Source organism: Cervus elaphus, chromosome 14, assembly GCF_910594005.1.
Source record: "Cervus elaphus chromosome 14, mCerEla1.1, whole genome shotgun sequence".
NCBI classification, from domain to species: domain Eukaryota; kingdom Metazoa; phylum Chordata; class Mammalia; order Artiodactyla; family Cervidae; genus Cervus; species Cervus elaphus.
The window spans coordinates 71,267,645-71,288,643 of record NC_057828.1 but is presented as its reverse complement, the minus strand read 5'-3'; the positions used below and the strand labels follow the sequence as shown (position 1 = coordinate 71,288,643).

General features: G+C 41.8%; 1 long non-coding RNA gene across 1 annotated transcript; it reads left to right on the top strand.

The window, feature by feature from the left end:
• The first annotated feature begins 422 nt into the window (after positions 1–422).
• On the top strand, positions 423–20,788 carry LOC122708201. Its single transcript, XR_006345044.1, has 3 exons — positions 423–478; positions 2,119–2,157; positions 20,580–20,788. It is a non-coding gene; the product is annotated as an uncharacterized LOC122708201 (long non-coding RNA).
• The last annotated feature ends 211 nt before the right edge of the window (positions 20,789–20,999 follow it).

Below are 20,999 nucleotides of genomic sequence, written 5' to 3'. Positions count from 1 at the left end.
GGTAATGTGTGAGAATTCCAATTGCTCCATAAATAAACTAACAGTTTAATGTTTTTAAACATTTCTCGACATTTTTAATGATTCTGGTGTATGTGTACCATATCTCATTGAAGTCTTTATTTTCATTTCCCTGATAACTGATGCTATGGTTTTTCCAGTAGTCATGTATGGATGTGAGAGTTGGACTATAAAGAAAGCTGAACGCAGAAGAATTGATGCTTTTGAACTGTGGCGTTGTAGAAGACTCTTGAGATTCCCTTGGACTGCAAGGAGATCCAACCAGTCCATCCTAAAGGAGATCAGTCCTGGGTGTTCATTGGAAGGACTGATGCTGAAGCTTAAACTCCAATACTTTGGCCACCCGATGTGAAGAATTGACTCATTTGAAAAGACCCTGATGCTGGGAAAGATTGAGGGCAGAAGGAGAAGGGGATGACAGAGGATGAGAGGGTTGGATGGCATCACCGACTCAATGGACGTGAGTTTGGGTAAATTCCAGGAGTTGGTGTTGGACAGGGAGGCCCGGCATGCTGCAGTTCATGGGGTCGCAAAGAATCAGACGCGACAGAGCGACTGAACTGAACTGAACTGATGACTGATAAGGACCTCCTTTTCATGTGGTCTTTGACCATTTGAATATTCTCTTTTGAGAAGTGCCAGTACAAGTCTTTTGCCTGTTTAAAAAAGTTGGGTTCTCTATTTTTCTTTTTTTTTGTAAATATGTGTATGACTTTTTATTTAAAAAAAAATTAATTAATTTTATTGGAGTATATTTACTTTACAATATTGTGATGGTTTTTGCCGTACATCAACATGAATATTTTTCTTTTTTGATTTGTTTTTTTATATATATTCTGGATACAAGTCCTACACACACACAACTTATTAATATTTGTGTAACAAATATCTTTTGCTACTCAGTGACTTGCCATTTCACCCTCTGAATGCTCTACATTGAAGAGCTTTAATTCTTAATTTTAGTGAAGTTCAATTTATCAATCATTTCCTTGACAATTGTTGCTTTTAATTTAAAAAATCTTTATGTATGCCCAAGGTCATGCATATATTCTCTTATTTTATATTCTAGAACTTCATCATCCAATATAGTCATCACCAGCCTCATGTAGCTACTTAGATTTCTTTTACTAGATTCATTGACATGTAATCAGTAAACAATAAACTACACATTCTAAAGAGTACAATTGGATATGTTTTGACTTATGGGCACTCTGAAACCATTACCACAATCAAGGGGCACAATCAGCAATCATCCCTCAAAATTTCTTTGTGCCCCTTTGCAATCTCTCCCTCCCAACTTTCCCCCTGTCTTTAGGCAACCACTGGCCTGCTTTCTGTAATGATAGATCCATTTGCATTTTCTAGGATTTTATATAAAAAGACTCATAAAGCATGTACTCTTTTTGTTTTGGTTCTGCTTCTTTCAGCATAATTATTTTAGAGATTTATCATACTGTTGAGTATATCAATATTTCATTCCTTTTTACTGCTGTGTAATATTCCATTGTATGGATATACTACAATTTATTCATACATTTATTGACGAGTGTGTGGGTTGTTTTCTGTTTGGGATTATTATAAATCAAGGTGCTATGAAAACATATTAGTTTTTCTATTGCTGCCATGACAAATGATCACAAACCTAGTGGCATAAAATAACAGTTCTATAGACCAGAAGCCTGACAATGGTCTAAAATCAATGTCAGTAGGGCTGAGTTCCTTTCTAAAGACTCTAAGGAGAATCCATTTCCTGGCCTCTTCCAGTTACTAGATTCCTTGGTTGTGGCCCTTTCCTCCATCTCCAGAGGCAGCAAATATTGCTTCTCTCTGGCCTTTCTTCTGTTGCTACATCTCCCTCTGACCACAACTAGGAAAGGTTCTCTGCTTTTAAGGATTAATGTGATTAGATTGGGCTCACCTAGGTAATCCAGACTAATCTCCTCATCTCAAAGTCAGTAACACTACTTAGAAAAGTCCTTTTGCTGTGTAAAGTAACATAATCACAGGTTCTAGGGAACAGAGTGTGGACATTTTTGGAGTGGGGGGTGGTGACCATTATTCAGGCTATTCTGTGATGTCCATTTCTTTTGTTTCTCTTAGGTAAATACCTAGGCACAGATTGGCTGGATCACGTGGTAGGTATGTGTTTAACTTTTTAAGAAACCAGAAAGGTGTTTCCAAAGTTGTCACACTTTACATTTAGATCAACTGTGTATGAGAATTATAGTTGCTTCACATACTCACCAACACTTGGGAGTTTGTTGTTTTGATTATAGCCATTTTTGTTGGTGTACAGTATCTCATAGTTTTAATTTGAATTTCCCAAATGACTAATGACATTGAGCATCTTTTCATGTGCTTACTTGCCATCTATCTGTCTTCTTTAGTGAAGTGTCTGTTCAAATCTTTTGCCCATTTTAAAGTTCTTTATTTTCTTATTGAGTTTTGGGAGTTAAAAAAGTATCCTGGGCTTAGTTCTTTATCAAATATGTAACATGCAAATATTTTCTCTGAGTCCATGGCTTGTCTTTCTATTCTTATCAGTGTCTTTTGAAAAGCATAAGATTTAATTTTGACAAAGTACAATTTATCAGCTTGTTCTATTATACATCTGCTTTTGCTGTTGTAAGAAATCTCTAATAACCAAGATCAAGAAGATTTTGTGCTTTATTTTTTTCTAGAAGTTTCATACTTTTAATTTTCTCATTTAACCAAATATAAATAATAAGAAAACATTTTTACATATTTACTCATTTGGCTACCATTTCTGCTGCTCTTCTATTATTTGTATAGATCCTTTATTTCTATCCATTATCATTTGGCTCTGCTTGAAGGACTTCCCTTTGCATTTCTTATAATATGGATCTCCTGGTGATGAATTGTGTCAGCTTCTGTATGCCTAAAAATGTCTCCATTTCACCTTAATTTTTTTTTTTTTTTTTTTTTGCCCGCCGCGGACCCGAGAGCGTCACTCACGAGACCAGCTCCGTGGACAGACCTAGCGGGCCCGTTTTGGGCTCCATTTCACCTTAATTTTTAAAGATTATTTTTACGGATATAGAGCTCTAGGTTAGCAGTTTTCTTTCTCTTACGTACTTTAAAGATGCTGCTCCAATGTTTACTCCTTTTCATTGTTTTTAGTGAGGAATCTACTGTTGTCCTTTTATTCCTCTATGTTACTTTTTCTCCCTCTGATTCTCTAAGATTAAGTGTTATCACTGGTTTAAAGCAACTAGACTATGATGTGCCTTGGTGTATTTTTCTCCACATTTCTTTTCTTGTGAGGGTTCATAGGACATTTTGGATTTGTGGTTTTACGGTTTTCAGCAAGTTTGGAAACATCTCAACCATGATTTCTTCAAGTGTTTTCTTCTTTTTCCTCCCCCTGTCCTTCAGCAATCCCAATGACTCATATAATTAGGCTGCTTGAAATTGTCCCACAGCTTGTTTTTGCTGTCTTTATTTGAGAAAGTATTTTCTCTGTGCTTTATTTTAGATGGTCTTTATTGTATTACCTTCAAGTTCACTAATCTTTTCTTCTGGAATGGCTGTTCTGCTGTTGATTTCATCTAGTGTGTTTTTGAAATTTGCTATGTGTCTTTTAAATATACTTTTCATGCCTCTACTTAACTTTTGGTACATATGACATATATTAATAGCTATGATAACTATTTTAATATCCATGTCTGCTGATTTTAATTAGTCATTTTATCCTCTCCTTTGCATGCCTGGTAAGTTTTTATTTTATATGAGGCATTAAAAATTTTACCCCACTGGGTACTAGATGTTTTTATATTCCTATAAATATTTTTGGGCTTTGTTCTGGGAAGCAGTTATCTGAAAGCAGTGGTATTATGGGGTCTTGTTTTTAAGTTTTATTAGGCAGATCAGAGCAGTGTTTAGTTTGGGTTAATGTTTGCTCACTGTTGAGTACTATGAGTACTCTGCTTGATGCTCTGTGAACTATCAAGTTTTCCAGTTTGGCTGGTGGCAACAGGTGATATTTTCAGCTTTGCATGTGTGTGCTTTATACTGTTCTTTTTGATCCTTTCTTGTGGTTATTTTCCTGGTGTTGGGTCATTTCTTCATACATGTGCTGACTAACTCTCTGTTCAATATTTGAAGGGACCTTCAGCAGATCTACAGATTCTTCCTGTATGAAGCTATCTTTTCTCCTGATACTCTTTTCTCTACTCCAGTAACCTTGGTTTCCTCGGACTTTCAACTCCATCTCCTCAACTCTGGAGGTCTTCTGGGCTCTTCCTGAATCTCCTCTCCTTGCACTATGGAAGCTCTCGCAAGATAGTATATTGAGGCAATCATAGGACTCACCTTGTTTGTTTCCTTTTTCTCAAGGGTCACTCTTCTTTGCTGCTTGATGTTCAGTATCTTAAAGTATATTGTCTTGTAATTTTTTTGTCTTTTGTTCAAATTATTCAGGTAGAAATGTAAATATAGTTTTCCGGTTCATCTATGCTAAAAGCAACATTCTTTGTGGCAGTTTAAATTTGAATTATTTGATATGAATAACATTTTAAAAATTCAGTTTTCAAGCATTTTAATAGACACATTTTAAGGGTTCAAAAGTCATATGTGATTAAAGGCTACAATATTGGATGATGCAAATGTAAAACATTTTCATTATTATAGGAAGTCTAATTGGAAAACTCTGTTATAGAAACATAATATTTTAATTTTATAAAAATCTAGGTTTATAGTTGTGTATGGTATGAATTAAGGGTCAAGATAGCACTGTTTTTCCAATATGGATATCCAGTGTATCATTTATTCTTGACCTTTGCATTTACACTAGATTTTTAGAAATAGTTATCAATTTACAGAAAAAGAGCATGCTGAGATATGTTTGGAATTGCATTGAATCTCTCTATCAATTGAGAAAGAAATGACATCTTTAAAACCTGGAATTTTCCCATCTATGAATGTGGTTTATTCCTTTATTTAAATTTTTTGTAATCTCTCCCAGTGTTAATGTTTCACAGTTGTCTGGATAAAGGTCATAGATACTTTCTATTATATTTATTCTTTGGTATTTAATATTTTAGTTGCTTTCATAAATAGTAAAATTTAAAATTCAATTTTATAATATTTTGTTTCTAATATATGGAAATACAATCCATTTTGCATACTGATGTTTGATTGGTGACTTTGATGAAATCAATTATTTATTTGAATATTTTATCTGTCTCTTAGTTTTGGAATTCTATGTAGCCGGTTTTTATGTATCTATGAATAATAATAATTTGACACCTTATTTTCAAATTTTTATACTTTATGTTTCTCTTTCTTGACTTATTATACCAACTAGGATCTCTAAAAATCCATTCTTAAACAGTAGTGGTGGTAATGGACATTCTCAGGGTAAAAACTTTAAATATTTCACCATTAAATATAATGTATGATATTTGGGGGATAGATACCCTTTGGGTTGAATTTTTTCTTAGGATAAGCTTATTTGGTTTTATTATCAAGATTATGCTGATTTTATACAATGAGCTTGAAAATGTTGGTATAAGTTTATATCTTTCTTAAATATTTGGAAAAATTTATAAAGTTATCTGGGCCTGGAATTTTCTTTGTAAGTTTTAAGTTATGAATTCAATTAATGAAATAGAGATAAACTTTCAGATTTTAAAATTTGTCCTTGTGTCAAATTGTGTTTTTGAATTAATTTGTCTGTTTGTTTAAATTTTCTTTCTCATAGTTTCTTTGTGTCTAATTTGCTGTAATTTTTCTAGCTTCTTGAGCCAGATGCTTTAGATAATTGATTTTCAGCTTTCATTGTTTTCTGGTATGTGGATTTAAACTATAAGTTTCCCTCTTAACTAGGCTTTTGTTGTGTTTTACAAGCTTTAATAATTTCTTATTTTTTATCTTTCATTTCCAAATATTTTTTGATTTTCATTTTGATTCCTTCTTTGACCTGTGGACTGTTTATAATTTTTTTTCATTATTTTCCTCAGTGTGTCTATCTCTATATTTTCTGCTAATCTATTTTCCAGTTGAATAATCTCTTCTGATGTAGTAATATGCTGTTAAATCAATCTCTTTACTCCATGATATCTGAAATTGCATTTTTTTTTCTTGTTAGACGTTATATTTGATTCTTTTAAACATAATTCACTGGTGAAATTTCCATCTTATCATACATTTTCTTAAACCCATTAATCATAATCATTTTAAGTTCCATATGTGATGATTCAAATAAATGAATCATCTGTTAGTTTTTCTATTGTCTATTTTTCTCTATATGTTTAATCATTTGGTCCTATCTTCTGATATGCTTTATAATTTTTAATTAAATGCTGGACATTGTATTTGAAAAAATTTTAGAGATCTTGATGATATTATTTACCTCTGGAGAAGATTTATTCATTTGACCAGCAATTAGACTAAGCATAGATTACTTTGATTAAATTGCATGTTGAGACAGTTTAAAGACAGTTTAGGATTATATGTGGACTCTCTGTGAGCTGCTTAATTTCTGGTTTTTCTTTCCGGTGTCTCAACTAAAAGTTTGGTGTGTAATTGAGAATACTTCTCCTTCATGGGCCATTGTTTAATTTGAGTCTCTGCACTTAATACAACTGATAATTTTTTTTGTTTTGCTTAACATTTGTAGCTTCTTAGCAGCTATTTCTACCTGATTTCCCATCCTTTCATTCAGCGCAGCTTAGGATTCAGCAAATAGTTCAAGAGCAAGAACTGCACAGAATTGTAAGCTTATCTTGCTGAGGATTTTTTTTTTTTTTAATAGGATCTGGGTTTCTTAAGTAATAACCACCTTGATATCCTTGAATTCCAGCTTTTGTCTTCCCAACACTGTGGGACCATCAAATGATCTAGATCTTTGCTTGCGGAATGAGAGAAAGAGAATAAGCCAAATAAGGGATACAAGCTATTGATTAGTGACACATTGTTGAAAGGGGCTTCTACTGGACAACCTCTACTACAGCAGTGTCCATATCTTGCTCACAGTACTATGTTGCTTTAGTTATAATGACATACCTTCCGTTGTTTGTGGTTTATGAGAGAATTGCTTTCCATAGGGATGTGTTTAATTATGTGCATAATCAGATATATTGCACTGCAGGGGAGATGGGAAAATCTTTAGTCCCTTTGTGAAGTTGTCACGTCCCATCATCCTTCCCCCAACTCCTGCCAGCTCAAGAATCCCAATCATAGTTGGCAGAAACACTCCAAGAAAAATTTTAACAGCAACAGTCACTGAACAGCCTATGTGTCAGGCAGAGTGTTAGGTGCAGGAGACTTGAAGACAGGCCACAACAAATGATATAACAAAATTCACAAACAGACCTAAGAGAAAGTAAAGGGAAGGGGGCGATGGGCACAAGGATGGCTGTGAGGATGTCTCTCTTCGCCTACAGCGTAAGAACATTCTATTTGCTCGCAACTCAGTTCTTTCTAAGCTAAACTTTCTAGGCTAAAGAACTAAAGAGTTCTTGGGAGGTGCTGTCTTTGAGCTGTAAAATGTCAATAGCAAAAGATAACTACCTTACAAATACTATTTATTAAACTGGGGGAAACCACTATAGAGAGGGCTTCCTTTGTGGCTCAGCTGGTAAAGAATCCGCCTGCAATGCGGGAGACCTGGGTTCGATCCCTGGGCTGGGAAGATCCCCTGGAGGAGGGAAAGGCTCCCCACTCCAGTATTCTGGCCTGGAGAATTCCATGCACTGTATAGTCCATGGGGTGGCAAAGGGTTGGACACAACTGAGCGACTTTCATTTTCACTATAGGGATACATAGAATTGGTGCAAAACCAATATTGTACATGAAGGTTTTATTCAGTCCTAATTATGTAGCAGTTTTTCTAACAAAGAAAAGATCTGGATGCTGCCTGTTTATACGGAAGCCAGAGAAGGTGGAGAAGATAGCAGAGGGATAAAGGAGCCCCCTGGTTACTCATCATATATCTCCATCAAGCATGTAGTGAGTGTAAGGCACAATGAGACATGAAGAAATGACTGAGACACCCATGGTATGTCTGGGTGCCTCCCACAGCTGTGCAGGTGGTCCTTCGTTAAGGGAGGGGCTGGGTGGCACATCTCATATCTCCCACAGAAAGTAACGGGAAGAGTCTTTAGGGTGGGGGAGGAAGCCATGCAAACAAATCACAGTAATACCTGACAGATGGTGGCAAGTCATCTTGGAGCTCCATATTCCATAACACATCGGTTTGTGGGTTTGGCACAAACCAAGCCCAATCAAGAGGAAGAGAGTGGGAAAACTTGATGGAAGAGGTGAGATTTGAGTCGTCCCCGTCAGGATGGATAAGACAGGCTCCCTGTAGGGTCTGTCACGGATGGAATGTGTTTGCAGATAATAGTGATGAACGGACTAACATTTACCTAGATCTTATTCTAGGTCAGTCCCCGTGCTGAGGGCTTCCCACGCGTTACCCCAGTTAAGCCTCAGAACCATCCTCTGCGGTACAGAAAACTGGTGTCCCTATTTATACAGAGGGGAACGTGCAGGCTCTAAGAGTTTGATTCGGAGCAGCAGAACTGGGGGAGACGCTGATGAATTTCAGGGACTTTCTAGAGGACGCAAGGCGGTGGGTAAAGATGCAGGCAGGCGCCCAGGAGGCTCAAACTGGCTCCCAAGCTCCAGGGACAGGCTCTCCAGAGAGAGAATGAGACTAGCCTGTGCTTTCCTGGGAAAACAAAACACCACAGCACAGGAATCCAAGGTTGTGGAGGAAGCCATACCCTGGTTACTGGGGTCCACACTGTCTCCTGGGCAGGGGTACTGGAAAGCGACAGGAGGCAGATTTTGCTGCAGGCTGACGGCTAAGGAGCCTGTTTCTGGCTTCCAGCGCCCGGTAGCCCTTCGCATTCACGGTACACAAAGCCCTCCCAAGCCTTTCCTAATGGGAGGCGTTATCTCCATTTTCCAGGCTGAGAAGCCCCGCGCAGAGGGGCAGCTGGCCCCTTCCACCCCCGCGCCTCCTCCACCCTTGGCGGGCGGAGGGTGAGTCAGCGGTGGGGGCGCAAACGTGGTCCAGGTCTTCTGCTTCCAAGCCTGAGCTTTATCTCCCAGACCGTGCTGCCTCTTGGAGCCTTCTGGAGCAGCCCCTGCTGTGGAAATGAGCATCTGTCCAGACTTTGGAGCCCGGCCTTCAAGGGCCTGAGTGACTTTCCACCCGGCTTCCAGACCCCCACTGTGCCTCCTGCCTCCCCCTCACAGGTCTCCATGCTGCCAAGGGAACCTGCAAGCCATTTCCAGGCAGGCCCTTGCCTGCATCCCAGATTTCCCTTTTCTCCCTATTTCTTTCTTTCTTTATATGCATCCTGGACAATACATGGGGTAATTTTCTTGTGTACTCACGTATTTGGTATATAATACTTGTCCTCTCTAAACCTCTTTGCTCCTTCATTCGCTCCTAGATCTGTCCTTTGACATGCATTTGTTGAGCTCCTACTATGTGCTGAGCACTGTGCTAGACAATTGGGGAAATAAAAATTTGTAAGGATGGACCAAGCATTTCTCTAGAACATGCAAAATCCAGAGGATGGTCAAGGATCAGAATGTTGAGAAACCTCTTATTCTGTAGCTCGGGCTCATTAGAGGACCTGCAGGAACTCTAATGCCCACCAGCACCCTTGCCCTGGATCTAGTTGGAGGTGGTGGGACTTGTGATGCATCCTCTTCTGTATTCGCTGTAGCCTCCTGGCTTCCTGGGCATGGAGAGATGGCCAAACCCTCCTACCAGATCAGGGGCTCGGCACGCTGACTCAGGAGTGCAGTGACTGGGCATTTCTGGGCTGTTTCTCACCAGCGCCTGTAAGAGTTTCTCTTCTGTGGCCAGCCTTGGCTCTGGGCAATCAGGCTGAGTTTCTGAATGACACCTAATGTCCTCTAACCCAAAGCAGACACTCCTGTGCAGTTAGGGTCAGCCGGGCCCTGGCCAGCACCACATCCTGCTGCCGCCCTGGGCAGCTTCCGTGGGCAGTGCCAGTGTTTCCTGCCTTGCCCACGCCTCTCTTGGTGACTGCCTTCTCTCTGGGAATGCATGAACAGAGCAGGTAAAAACATGGGATTCAAATCAGACCCATTAGTTCTGAGGCCTAGCTCTGCCACCGATTGGCTGTGAGATGTTTGTTAAATTCACTCATCTCAACTACAAAAATTGTGACCCGAAAAAAAAAAAAAAAAAAAAATTGTGACCCGATGGACTGTAGCGTGCCAGGCTCCTCTGTGCATGGCATTCTCCAGGCAAGAAAACTGGAGTGGGTTGCCATGCCCTCCTCCAGGGGGTCTTCCCAACCCAGGGAGCAAACTCATGCTTTTTAAGTCTCCTGCATTGGCAGGTAGGTTCTTTACCTCTAGCACCACCTGGAAGCCCCTTGCAACTGTAAAAACCATGTCTCCCTGTATCAGTCAGGGTTCTGCCAAGAAGTAGAACCAAATAGGAAATAAAGACTTATGTTAAAGAATTGGCTGATGCAATTTATTTTAAAGAATTTAGAATAAAGTGGCTATTTTAAAGAACTGGCTGACACAGTTGTGGGTTGTGGGACTGGCAAGTCCGAAATCTATAGGGCAGATCAGCAGACTGAAAACAGTAGCCAGGAGCTGATCTTGCAGTCTTAAGGCAGAATTTCTTCTTTGGGAAACCTTAGTGTTTACATGTAAGGCCTTCAACTGATTGGGTGAGGCCCACCCACATTCTCAAGTGTAATCTTCACTTAAAGTCAACTGGTTGTAGCTATGAACTACATCTACAAAATACCTTCACAGAGACACCAAGGTTAATGCTTAATTAAGCAACTGAGCACTACAGTCTAGCCAATTGATCCAGTAAACTGACCCTCTCACTCTCCCATTGGAGAGTGATGAAGATTAAGTAAAATAATGTATGCAAAGTGCTAAGCATAGAACCTGGTTGTGTTAAGTATCTGCTTGCTACTGATATTGTTACTATAGTTGTTGTTTTTTATTTTCTACTTCTTTTTGGTCTGCTGCTGATTCAATGAAGCCTTTGCTCCAGTCCAAGGTATTTGCTGCTCTGACAGATCCCATCTAAGAGCAGGGTGTGTGCTGTGGGAACTCAGAGGTGGGAGTGTACCAATTTTAGGCTCCTGGAGAATAAGCATATGGTTGGCTTATACACAGCTCAGAGTAAATGCCTAATAGATACCAAGAAATAAATGGACAAAAGAGGATAATGTCCTGATAAGTATGGCTGTCCCATGTACGTATAGTACAAGCTTCATACGTAATTTAATATTTTAGTAACCATATTTAAAAATGAAACATAAGAATATCCAAAATATTATTTCAAAATATAATCAATATAAAAATTATTAGATATTTAGCATTCTTTTTTACATACTAAATCTTCAAAATCCAGCATATATATTATATTTATGGCACATCTCCATTTGGATTGGTCATATTTCAAGTACTCACATGTGGCTGGTGGATACTCTACTGCATGGCATAAGATTAGAGGAATATTTTTCCAAGTTTAGTTCCTGAATAATTGTGTCCTAATCACTGGGGCTGGTTTACGGAGTGGACAGCATGTTGATAATGGGCTGCACTCTAGAACAAACTCAATACAATTCACCGACCTGTGCCTGCCTGTTCATAGACTGTTTATGATCAATCCTTGCCAAAATAAGGACAAAAAGTGAGAGCAAGCGTTCAGAAGATTTTATAGCAATTTAACAGAGTAATTTTACATCCATTTAATCTAATAATAAAAAAATTAGGGATTGGATGATGTCTTATTTAAAGTTAAAATTTTCTATTCATTCCTTTACATTGCATTTTATAAAAATCTCTCTCTCTCTCTGATGAAGTGGAAATAAGTAAAACCTGGCCCCTCACCAGAGAGAGTTTGAGAAGCACTGTCTCTGGGGTAGATGTTGGAAATTTAGGTTTTTAACACACCCTCTGATGATTCCTAGACGCACACAAGTTTGAACCTTCTGAAATTAGACCAAACTCTCCAAGAAGTGTAGACCTCATTTCCTTTTTATTTTATTTTTTCCCTTCAGATTGCTGTGTCCAGAAGCAGGGCTTCAGGCCTGGGTGGTTCCTCATAACAAGGGCAGCTCTGCATACTTCAAAGGCGCTGTCCCAGCGCCAGCAGGGAGCCCTGTCTCGCTCTGACGTCCTCCACACCGGCCAGACCACCAGGCCCACACAGTCCTGCTTCTTCTTGAGACTCTTTGTGAGTCCTCTAGGATCCTGGGATTTTCAAGGTTTTCTCTGATCCTCCACACAGAGAATACGACTTTTCAATCTCCATCTCTTGGAGCAGACAGGCAATCTGTTAAAAAAAAAGAAAAAGAGAAAAAAATCTCTAGACCCAAAGGAACTCTATTTTTTCTTGTCCTTGCTCAAAGCTTTCATTGCACATCTTGAGTTTTCAAAGGCAGTGCGTGTATTGATTTTTTGTCCCTGACCCCCAGGGTTCATTGCTGCTGTGTTTTGGGCTATGGCTCCCTATAGAAATCCCAGTGGCCTCCACTGGGGAAGTCTTGGTGATTGGATGATATTGGAAGCAGTTTCCTTATATAAACCATCACAGATATCCTTTGTAATTTGTCATCTTCTCTTTCTGTGAGGCTCTCCTCACAGGATCTTTCCTATGTGGCTCGAAACTTTCAAATCAGCCTTCAGGCCAGAATTTCTGCAAGGAAATGGAAGCTTTTTACCTCTCTCTCAGTTTCCAGTGAAGATGTTTTAGGTTCTGGCTCCCATCCCACCAGCCCCATCCTCGCCTAGAGATAAATATCATCTATTCCCACAAAATCTCAATATACTACTGCATTCACTTTCTAAGGTGGTCAGAACCTCAAAGCACAGACTAAGTGGCTTAAGTGACAGAAGTTTATTTCTCATGGTTGTAGAGGCTGGAAGTCCAAGGTCAAGGTATTGGCAGGGTTGATTTTGGGCTATTGCTCCCTACAGAAATCTCAGTGGCCTCCACTAGAGAAGTCTTGGTGATTGGATGATATTGGCAGCAGTTTCCTTATATAAGCCATCACACATATCTTGTAATTTGTCATCTTCTCAAGGCCCCTCTCCTTGGCTTGTAGATGGCCACTTTCTAGATGTGGCCCTTCCTGGTCTCTAGTCTGTGCAAATGCCTTCCTAGTATCTCTTCCTGTTCTTATACAGACCTCAGTCTTATGGGATTAGGCCACCACGCTTAAGACCTTATTTAACTTTAATGACCACATTAAAGGCTTTATCTCCAAATAGCATTACATTGGGCTTCAACATATGCATTTTGGGGAGGAGCATAGATTAATCTATAGCAACTACCAATTTTAGGCATTTTACATCCATTTAATCTAATAATAAAAAAATTAGGGATTGGATGATGTCTAAGTTGGTGTCTGCTCATGGCCTGATTTCCTCTTGGATTCTGGGGTTCTTGCACCTGCTGGTGTTCTCTGTCTCTGTAACAATATTTGCTTCCCACCCCATCACCCCCCAGAGGCTGGCCCTGTGCTGAGTAGGGGCCTGTTTGACATTTTTGGGTGTGGATCAGGGTCTTCTGCTGCCGAAGCTGTGTTAGATTCTGCTTGGGGTGCCATATCTGGCTCTCAGAAGAGTGTTACGTGGTCAGCCGTGAATTCCATCAGAGACTGCTCTCCAACCCCTGTCTTCAGAAATGATTTCAGGCTTCATATAAAGACCTAATTTTTGTGTGCATGGCACCCATCCCCTCCTCCTCCATGAAGATCTGTCTCCCCTTCACTGCTCCAAATTCAGAGGGAAAACAGAAACTAGTTATCTTAATCTGTGCAGCCATTAGCACTCCTTTCCATTAGAAGACTGGGCATCTACCTCTCTCTCCTTGTCCAGTCTATTTTATGGCAGGAACCCAGGACTGTTTCTATTTTCTTTGCAGCCATCAAACAAGAGAGCACAAGACAGATGGATTTAAGTCTTTAATGACCCTTATTACTTGATGAGAGAAGAATCACAAAGCTTTTGTCTGTGACCCTTTGTGAATCCAGTGATTCATTGATTTATTCCTCAATTATTGAGCGCCATCACTTCATGTGCTAGGGTCGATGGGTAATGGAAATAGAACACATCTTTCCTTTACTCCAAGAACGTGTGGTCTGGGAATGGAAACCGTCCAGTAAGCAGGTGATTACAACATGGTGTGGGAGGGGTGGCGATGGGAGCAAACTGCCTGCCATTGAACTCAGTGGGACCCACAGCCCCAGTGGAAAATTCAGAAAAGGCTTCCTAAAGGAGATGAAGACTTCGCTGAACATTGAAAGAATAGTAGGAGTCAGCCTGGTGCCGGAGGGTGAGGTAGGAAGAGGAGAAAGGGAAGGACATTTTGAGTATAGATAATAGAATATGGGGCTTCCCTGTAGCTCAGATGGTAATGAATCTGCCTGCAGTGCAGGAGACCCAGGTTTGATCCCTGGCTTGAGAAAATTCCCTGGAGAAGGGAATGGCAACCCACTCCAATATTCTTGCCTGTAGAATTCCATGGACAGAAGAACCTGGCAGGCTACAGTCCACGGGGTTGCAAAGAGTTGGACATGACTGAGTCTAGTCAAGGCTATGGTTTTTCCAGTGGTCATGTATGGATATGAGAGTTGGACTATAAAGAAAGCTGAACGCAGAAGGATTGATGCTTTTGAACTATGGTGTTCGAGAAGACTCTTGAGAGTCCCTTGGACTGCAAGGAGATCCAACCAGTCCATTCTAAAGGAGATCAGTCCTGGGTGTTCATTGGAAGGACTGATGCTGAAGCTGAAACTCCAATACTTTGGCCGCCTGATGTGAAGAACTGACTCATTTGAAAATACCCTAATGCTGGGAAAGACTGAGGGCAGGAGGAGAAGGGGACAACAGAGGATGAGATGGTTGGATGGCATCACCAACTCAATGGATATGGGTTTGGGTGAACTCCGGGAGTTGGTGATGGACAGGGAGGCGTGGCGTGCTGCAGTCCCTGGGGTTGCAAAGAGTCGGACGTGACTGAGCAACTGAACTGAACTGAACTGAGCAACTAACACTACCAACAGCATATGAAGAGTTGAAGGTGGGAGAAATAGGGCAGCAGCTGAGGAAATAAGTAAATACTACACATGGTTTCTGGGGGGCCAGTAGTTAGAGTGTAAGGATGGCTCTTCCTATAGCTTGCAGGTTGGGGAGTCTGTGTGTATGTGTGTGTGGGAATGTGCACAGTAAAGGGAAGGTCCTAAAATGAAAATGGCATTGCACTAGCTCTCTTCCTACCTTTCTGACCAAATGTTCTAGAACTCCTTTTTGGGCTTTCTCTGTCCCTTTAATCCCTCATGTGTCAGCCACAACATCTTAGCCCTTGCATCCCTGTTTTCTACCGAAACAGATGTTGCAGAGAGTGGTCCTCTTTCTAAGCCTCAACTTCTGCTTCTCTGTAGCTAGCAGAGACCACATCCCATAGTCCTGTCTTCTATCCAGGGCTCTGGGCTGGCGTTGCCTGTCAGCTCCTAAACATGCCTGCCACCACCTAGTGTAGGGTGACCATGTATCCTGCTTTTCCTCCTTGGTCCTAGTTATGTGTTTTTTTGTGGGCCACTGTTGTTATTTTTGGCTGCATTGGGTCGTCATTGCTCTAGTTGCAGTGAATGGGGTCTAATCTCTAGTTGCAGTGCACAGGCTTCTCAGCCTTTCTTGTTGTGGAGTACAAGCTCTAGGCATGCATGCTTCAGTAGTTGTGGTGCATGGGCTTATTTGCCCCATGGCATGTGGAATTTTCCTGGACCAGGGATTGAACCCGTGTCCCCTGCACTGGCAGTCAGATTCTTATCCACTGTGCCATTAGAGAATTCTGTGGGTGATTATTAACAGTGCCCTCCTGTTCACTCTCAAAGTGTCCCAGATTCGACCATAAATTATCTGATTATGAAACAGGAGGGAAGGGGGCAGGACACAACCTTTAAAAGAATGACAGACATAGGACACAGCAAAAACTGCTTAAAATCAACCAGGTCCAAGATGGTGGAAGATTCGACTTACAGGGCACCTTAAGCCTCCTTATACGCTCATTGTGGTACATTAGCATGCTATAGGACACACCCACCATTGCCAAGACAGTTCTGAGGCCAACCATAAAAGGTAAAAAGTGGGCAGTGGCCCAATTCCTCTAACTCTCCCCCACCTTCCCTGTAATAGTTGAAATAATCGTCCAACTCATTAGCCAATAAAATTACCCAGCCTGAGAAAACTAATCACCCTGTATTTTGGAGCCTCTCACCTTCTGACATGGCCCACATTCTGTCTGTAAAGTGTGTTTCTCTCTAAATAAATCCACTTCCTACCTATCACTTTGTCCCTCACTGATTTCATTCTGTGATGAGACATCAAGAAGCTGAGCTTCATTAAGTCCTGAGGCCAGAGGTGTGATCTCAATTAAAAGACTATGTGTTCAAGTCCCAATCCTGGTTGTGTGGTCTCAGGTACCTTACATATATTTTGCTAACTCTAAAACCCTCCATCCCCTCTGAAACCAAAGATCTCTTCTGATTTCTTGGTTTCTAGTGGTTGGTGCCAGGAGGGTCTATGGACCCTTTTCCTTTACTCTGCTATAACCATGGTCCAGGATCTTCAGACTCAGGCCCTCTCCCCACTCCCCACCGACAGTTTGAACGATCTGTTTCAAACACAAGTTTCACTCATTTACACACAGTTTGAACTCCTCTAGTGGCCTGCCAGTATTTTTAAGACAGCATCTCTACTTCAGCTGAAAATTTTAATTTGCTGTATTTGGCCTCACTTTACTATTTTTACATTTTTAAAAATTACTTCCTGTTACTCTGCATCAGCCAGATCATTCTACTGACTGACCTTGAAATTACATGCATATTTTGACTTCTACTTCCTAGCTCATGCTATGTTCTCTTTTGTTCAATGTTCTTTGACTTCTTTTCTAAATATCATCCAAACTTCTAGCCCTAGATTGATTCCATCTCCTCCAGGGAGCTAACTCTAAACCCTCAAGCCTTGATGGGTCAGATGCTCTGTGTCTCTTTTGCTTACTTTTTCTGGGTCTTTGGATCCCCTGTTTTGCACTGCTTAGCGGAGTGTAGATATCCTTGTTCATGCTGCTTGAGCAAATGGAATATTGATTGACTTGAGGTCTTGAAAAGACATTTCTTTTGTCAAACTCTTATTTTGCCAAAGGCTGGATACTTGCAGCTAGCACTGTCATAGTTTCATAATAGGATTTCCAAACCTCAGCTGCCTCCAAACCCCTGCTCTGCTACCTACCAGCTGTGTGACCTTGGGCAAACTACTTAACCTCTCTGTGACTCAGCTTCCTCTTCTGTAAAATGGAGCTAATAACAGTGTCTATCTTAAGAGGTGGTTGTTAAGTGCTTGGTATAGCACCTGATATGTAGAAATAACTGAATACATGTTTGCTATTGTGGTCAGTTTTTCTCCCCCAACAACCAGTCAATCCTTGGTAACAGTTCCTTGGTTTGTCACTGAGTCTTCTCAAATGTAGCAGGTTAAAAGACAGTAGCAATGACCGAGTTTGTGGGCACTTATTTGGGGATAAGCATAATAAAATCTCTTGCTGATTTACCTTCAAATTAACACCATCAGATGGATTTAGAACCCCATGCCTGCACATTGCCTGATCTACTTAATTCAGATGAATCTTTAAAGTAATTAAAATGGAATGCTGTTACTCTCACCTGCACCAGCTCCACCTTGTGTTGATTCTCAGTGTGGACTGTCCTCCTATCTATGCTGTGTTTAGTCACTCAGTCGTGTCTGACTCTTTGCGACCCCATGGAGCCTGCCAGGCTCCTCTGTCCATGGGGATTCTCCAGCCAAGAATACTGGAGTGGGTTGCCAGGACCTCCTCCAGGGGATCTTCCAGACCGTTAGGTTTTCTAGGGCAAGGTTATTGGAGAAAACACTTGCTTAACCCACATTCAAAAGAGCACTTACCCCTGGGTCTCATGGAACCACCAATTCTGATTCTTCTAGTGGATCAATAGTCCACTGAATTTGGAACAAAGAGGGGAGGAGAAGACAGTGGGCATATTTTCAGATTTCTCACTAATTCAGTGTCACAGCTAAATATGGTGTTATTTGGCATTATGAAATAGGCCCATTTTAGAGCCATTTAAAGTAAACCTGAACGTTGAAGCTTCAGTATTTTATGTGGGTCACCTGGATTCTCAGTGAACATGAGAAAATAAAACCAACTATATTTTAAGCAAAGATTCCTGATGGATTTTACTTTCTTAGTGTCCTCAAGCTCAACTCACGCCAGAAGGACTTGGTTTCGCCTCCATGCCCTGCCGGTTGGGCAGGAAGATTGCAGGGAAGAATGGTGTTGCTCTCCCCACCCCTCTGCAGAATCTGGCTCCAGTGAGCCGGAGTGGAAGAGTTGCGCATGCGCCCCAGGGTCTCCCCAGACTTCCTCTTTAAGGCCTATTGTTCTAGTATGTTGGGTGCTCCTGGGCGATTCTCAGAATCTCCGTGTTCCTATCCAGGAGACAGCAGCTAGCTGATCTCTAACCTACACACTCTATTGCCCTCCGCTTGTGCAGCTAGAAGATGCAAGATGGGCTCTTCCGGAATTTCGCAACAAGGTGAGCTAGATAACCCTAAGCTCTCGGGAGAACTCAGGCCCGAGGAAGTGCTAAAAAATTGCGAGGAGGTGAGAGGCCCGGGAGTCGCACACGCGGGGAGGCTGTCCTTCACTGGCAGTAGCCCCCGGGGTCCCCTCTGCAGCCGCCCACCTTTCTAGACAGGGCGGCGGCAGCTGCTCTTCAAGGAGAAGGCGAGGCTTCGAGATGAACAAGGCTCTTTAGAAACACCGGGGCTGACGGTGTGATAACCACTCAAAAGCTAACAGAACAGCTGCAAAATATGATAAAAATCACTTGAAAAGTTCATTGATTTTGCAGCAAAACTGCAAGTACTTCACTTTATAATAATTGTTCCCTCGCGCTCTCGAATGTTGTACTTGAGCTGCAAGGGCGTTGGGGTCAGGGCGGCATTCAGCGAACGGGCCTGGGAAGACAATGGCAGGGAGCTGAAGAGACACTCTCATCATGAGCTAATTTACAAACCAAAGCAAAACAGAGTCGGGTTTTGTCTAAGATTATTAGAAGATGTTAATTCTCTGCTCAAATTATTTCTCTCCCTCCTTTCACCCTGGCAAGCTCATAACTAAAAAAGAAAGCCGCATCAACCCACCCGATCTCAGCCTCCCCAATGCTTATCTCGCTAATTAAATTTTGTGACTTGGCATACATGGGTGGGTGGGTTACTCTTTTCCCTTTCTTCTCTTCTCTCCGAGAACAGTGTCTTTGTTATTTAAATTTATGTGGCTTCTTGCTGTTTGCTTTGACACCCTGGTAGAATGGCTGTTAGTCCTTCTGCCCCATTTTTTTCCCTCCTCTGGACTGGGAGACACAGGAAAGAACTGGGTACATGGAATGACCTCATGGTCCTTGACCCAGTGATGCCAACAGGCCGCTTGTTCCGACTCTCTGTCCAGAGCAACAGCAGGTTCTGTCCTGCCCTGTGCTGTCTTGCTGGCCTCACTCGCCTCCCAGGCTGGCTGGATTTAAAAGTAGACGAGCAAACAAACCCCAAACTGGCCTAACTCTCAATTATCCGCATGAATGGAGGGCTAATCCAATATTCATTTTTACTTGGCCTTGGAATGCCTTGTGTGATTTGTACGGGACAGATTTACCTGGCTGTTTCCGCTTTGCTTGGATGACTCGTGATAACGATTTTCACTATGCCCACAGACTGCTGGTGAAACCAGCATCCCAGCCACAGTCTGGGGTGGAAGGAAAATCCATTTGGGTGGAGAATCTGACAGAGTTAACACACAGATAATGCCATCCACCTGGCTGTCCTCCCATCCCTCCCTCTTGTGGCCTTTTCTTCTAGTTTATTATCTTCATCTGCTCAAAGCATGGGGGTAGATTACAGTTGTTGCTTAGTCGCTAAGTTGCATCCGACTCTTTGGGACCCCGTGGAGCCTGCTAGGCCCTTCTGTCCATGGGATTCCCCAGGCAAGGATACTGGAGTGGGTTGCCATTTCCTTAAGGGGATCTTCCCAACCCACAGATCGAATCCATGTCGCATTGCACAGTCTTTACTGCTGAGCCACCAGGGAAGCCCAGACAGTATCCTGTCTTATTTCCACACTCTGATGGTAAGGAGAAGCAATTTACGAATTGATTCATTTATTCCTTGAGTGCTACTGCTAAGTCACTTCAGTCGTGTCCAACTCTGTGTGACCCCATAGACGGCAGCCCACCAGGCTCCCCCGTCCCTTGGATTCTCTAGGCAAGAACACTGGAGTGGGTTGCCATTTCCTTCTCCAGTGCATGAAAGGGAAAAGTGAAAGTGAAGTTGCTCAGTCGTGTCTGACTCTTAGCGACCCCATGGACTGCAGCCCACCAGGCTCCTCCATCCATGGGATTTTCCAGGCAAGAGTACTGGAGTGGGGTGCCATTGCCTTCTCCGATTCCTTGAGTAGTTATAAAATATCTCCTACATGCCAGGTGTTATGCTTGGGGCTGGAGCTACAATTCTGAAGTCCTATGGAGCTGATGAAGCTTACACACATATCAGATTGTCTTATCCACTGACAGTATACACGAATGTGATCAGCATTGGGATGAGAGAGGAGCTACAGTACAATAGGATCACCTTGTTGGGACACCCAGTGGAGACTTCTTAAGAAGGGAAGAAACCTTACCCGAAATCTGAAAAACAGGTAGGAGCTGTTCAGAAGACTGGGCATGGGGTTGGGGGGCGGGTGTGTTTGAGGCAAAGGGAGCTGTTTGTACTAAGGGCAAGAGGAGGGACCCAGCATGGGGAGCCAGAGGGCTGGATGGGGTCCAGAGTAGTTGGAGCACAGTTGGTGAGGCTGGAGGAGAGGTGAGGCTGGAGGAGGGGTGAGGGGAGACATAGCGGGTGGG